The following is a 3,997-nucleotide window of genomic DNA, read 5'->3' on the forward strand; positions in this document are numbered from 1 at the left end:
TTAATGAATAGAGGGATTTGTTCTAATGGTATTTGTAAATAGGATATCATGTCCGCATCTTGTACAGCAATTAACCACTAGGAAGAATGTATGCAACCTGTTAATTATTGAAACTGTCCTACCAATTTGATCTGAAACTGTCTCATTGCTATTTGTTTCTCAATAAAACTATGGAGAAAAATGGTTATGATAGATATATAATTACATTCTCAATGAATAGTGGGATTTGTTGTAATAGTGTTTATAAATAGAATATTGTGTCTGCATCTTGTAGAGCAAATAACCACTATGAAGAGAATGTGCAATGTGTTAATTACTGAAACTATTATATCAATTTGATTTGAAATTGTCTCAGTGCTATTTGTCTCTCAATAAAAATATGGAAAAAAGAAAAAAATAATAATTTCAATTCTGGAAGGTAGAGAATATCACAAGAGTCATTGACAGGAAAAAAATGAAAAGAAAGAATACATGACCCTCATGATGAGAGCAGCTTTCTAGATTTCAAATTTCGGTCTCAGCAGATAGCTACATACAGTATGTCTAAGACCCTTTTCCAGAGGCATTTCCTTCTCCCACTTGTAGACATTGCATTGCTAGAACAACCTTATGTGTTGCTTTGTCCTTAATGTTTCACTGTAGATCCCCACAAAAGAGCACATTCTTTTTGTCTCTTTTGTTTTTTATTACCACTCTTCTAAAGCTACTTATTATCTGATTGTAATACCTTTAGAATCATGACTAATAAACTAACAATGTGATACTTTAGAGAAAATTTTGAAATAGAGATTTTTATACATCTGAATACAATTTTGAAATCTTGGAAGACTTTTTAGAGAGATTAGTATAAAGCAAAAAGAACATATGAAGTTTTTTTTTTATCTTATTGAGAAACAAATAGCAATGAGACAGTTTCAAAACCCATTAATAGGGCAGTTTCAATAATTAATACATTGCATATTGTTGTCTAAGTAGTGGTTATTCATGGTACAAGTTGCAGGCATGATATCCTGTCCAAACACTATTAGTACAAATCTTTCTTCTCATTGAATTAAGAGAAAGTAGCTGAATATCTATCCTATTTTGTACATACTGATACAGAATGGTCCTTCATTCCTATCACTCTTTTTTTTTTTTTTTTTAGTTTTGTCATAGATGGGTATTTCATTTCCATTTAAATATAGTAGGTGTGAGATTTCAGCAAAATTATCCAATATAGTCCAGTAGTCCATAATATACTGGGTTATCTGTAGGACTAGCAATGTCAGGAGTTGTTGACTTGAGCCCTTTACAGCTCAACAGATTAATATGGCTTTACTTTTCATACCTCGTTATTGTACTTTTCTGCTGGATGGATAAGACCAAGATAAAGCAAGACCTAGATAACAAGAGATGTAAGTTTTGTATTTGACAAGGGCAGTCATATGAGTTTTATGTTAAAATGTTTGAAACCTAAGATTAAGAGACCCCCTTAGAAATTACAATGGATTTTCACCAATTTCTCTTGTACTCTGGGGAATGTGTTCTAGAATGTGGAGAAGAATTACTCGTAGAAACCATATGTTCTTTCAGGGAGACTACAACTCGTGAAAAGTGGAAGGTAGGAATTGGCTTCATCTTTAGTCTCTAGTGAGCTTTATTTGTGCTCATTTCTTAAAAGAGTGATACCTTGGGAAGGACATCTTTAAACTCCAAAGATGAAATAAATCTACAATTCAGGTTTGTTAAAATATTAACAAGAGTTCTTCATTTTGACATTACTCAGTAGATATGAATTAAACAAAGATCATGCTTCTACTTGGACTTGGTTTTGTTTGTCATAACAGCTTGAACCAAGTTTGTAGTTCATTTAAAAGATGCTTCTCTGAGGATTTTGAATATGTACTGTCTGTTGTAGTGATTGTGTCAACTTGTGTAAATAAATCTGTCCTTTTGTTTTCTGTAGCTGTGGGAGTGTTAGGATCTAATGATAGAATGTAAAGCTTATAGCTTCCCTAACATATGCCATTAAAGACAAGGCACAAATGACTTTTTCAATACACTGTGATTTTCTTGAAAAAGGGTTTTATTTTCAATAAGCCTGAATGTTGGTAAGTTTCTCAGTCTTTCAAATTAGCTGGTGACTGATGCCAACAAAAATTAAAATAGACATCTGCTGTGCAGTAGGTCTTGAATGATTGCATTTTAGAGTTGGATCTATCACAGAGGCCAAGAGTCTGCACACATTATAATCCTTTGGCCAGGTCTGCAAGCCTTTTACCTATCTGTATCAGTAAAATTTTGTTGGAACACAAGTCCTACAATTTGTTTACATATTGTCTATGGCTATTTTGCCATAGAACAGAAGTATCTGAAATCCACCACATAGCTTACAAACCTTAAAATTCTTTTTGCCTGAACTTTTATTAAAACAGTTTACCGGTACCAAGCAAAAGATTAAGAAGATATATTAGATTCTCTTGACATGAATAAAGATGTTGAAAGAATTTCTGAAGCAAAATTGTACAAAATTGTACATTTTGTTTTTATGCATTACCAGGTCATGAAGGGAACTGAATGTCACCTTGCACTAAGTTAACTCTGGGTGGGATTAGGCTAGGATAGCCCTCTATATTATTGTGTCTGATAGGCAGTGAGAGAAACACGCTATGATTTTAACTTGAAAACTAGCATTCATATAACTTTAAGTTTAGGAAAAAAATGCTATTTGTAACAATTATTTTCAGATACACCTATACTTCTTTTCACAGATATGTTTTAAAGTGGCCAAGGTGATGCAATGTATGGAACTATGTACAGTGGGATTGATATATATTTAAAAATTATATGCAGATATTATATCCTTTCTATCAAGTCATTAGAAATGAATCGAAGTTTCACCCATCTTTCAGCTGTCCATAATAGTATATCTCAAGCTATCTAGGAATAGATCCCTTTGGGGCGGCCAAATAGCTCAGCAGAGTAAAGCGCCTGCAAGCAGGCAGGGGCCAGGGGTTTGATCCCTGGGCCTGCCCTGCCTGCGCTGAGACAGCAATTGAGACTGGGAGCGGTGGTGCGCATCTGTAATCCCAGCTCTTGGGAGGCTATAAACACGCGGATCACTATGAGTCCGATCTAGCACTGAGATCCTGGACACCCTGCAGACCCTTCCCTAAAATACAAAAACAAAAAAAAAATTCCCTTTAAAAAATTTCCTGTCACTTTCCCATACTTAATAAAAATTAAAGATGATAAAAAGTTTCAACAGGCATAAAAAGTAAGCTAAATTTAAAAAAAAGTTTGTAAATGATTATTTCTAGTTTTATATTTATCACAGGCTAATATTTTACAGACCATCATTTGTGGATGGAGGACACTTTTAAGTATTACTAGCTAGAGAACACAATCACATTCTGTTCTCTCATGATTGTAGGTATTATTAGGTAATTAAGGTTTCCCTTTGTTTCTTTTTATTCTTTTAACTACCTACTTTTGTTTAATCTACTTGTACTATTTAGTTGTACATTCATTCCAGTGTTAGGATCTGCATGAAGGACAGGGGGAAAAAAATGACCCAAAAGTCAGTGTACCATGGATTCCACATTTATGAAATTTAAACTAAGAAGAAAATATAACTATATAAATGTGTTAGTCTGTGATAATTATTGTAATGTAATACAGAAAATGGTTCTGTCTTTAGTATGGTAAGTAGCATTTTTCTGGTTAATATAAGTAAAATAAAAATTCGTAAGGAGAAATGGTGGGAGAAGGACATTTTCAGTAGAGACATATGCGTATCTAAAGGAATAAAAATCATGTGTGATTTGGGCATTTGTACCTTTTGGTACTGCTGGAGGAAAGAAGGGTTTGGTGGGAAATTAAATAAAAACTAGAGCTATATAGATTTTTTCATATAAGTATACACTTATCTTCTTGTTAGATACCAAACTTTCTAATTTTATGGAGAAATTTTCTTTTTCTTTTTAATTATTTTTTAAAATTTTTTAATAGATTGCAA

General features: G+C 32.9%; 1 protein-coding gene across 5 annotated transcripts in view; it reads left to right on the forward strand.

Moving 5' to 3' along the window:
• The window catches only part of Phyhipl (phytanoyl-CoA 2-hydroxylase interacting protein like), a 75,071-nt gene that overhangs the window by 39,936 nt on the left and 31,138 nt on the right, over positions 1–3,997 (forward strand). The window contains exon 1 of one of the 5 annotated variants that reach the window (XM_023706130.1): positions 1,587–1,719. The exons of the other annotated variants lie outside the window; for them this stretch is intronic. The gene's annotated coding sequence lies outside the window, so the exon portion shown is untranslated. Of the gene's footprint in view, positions 1–1,586; positions 1,720–3,997 lie in introns of those variants that run through there. 5 annotated transcript variants of the gene reach the window in all.

This window comes from Octodon degus, unplaced genomic scaffold, assembly GCF_000260255.1.
Source record: "Octodon degus isolate 3935 unplaced genomic scaffold, OctDeg1.0 scaffold00240, whole genome shotgun sequence".
NCBI classification, from domain to species: domain Eukaryota; kingdom Metazoa; phylum Chordata; class Mammalia; order Rodentia; family Octodontidae; genus Octodon; species Octodon degus.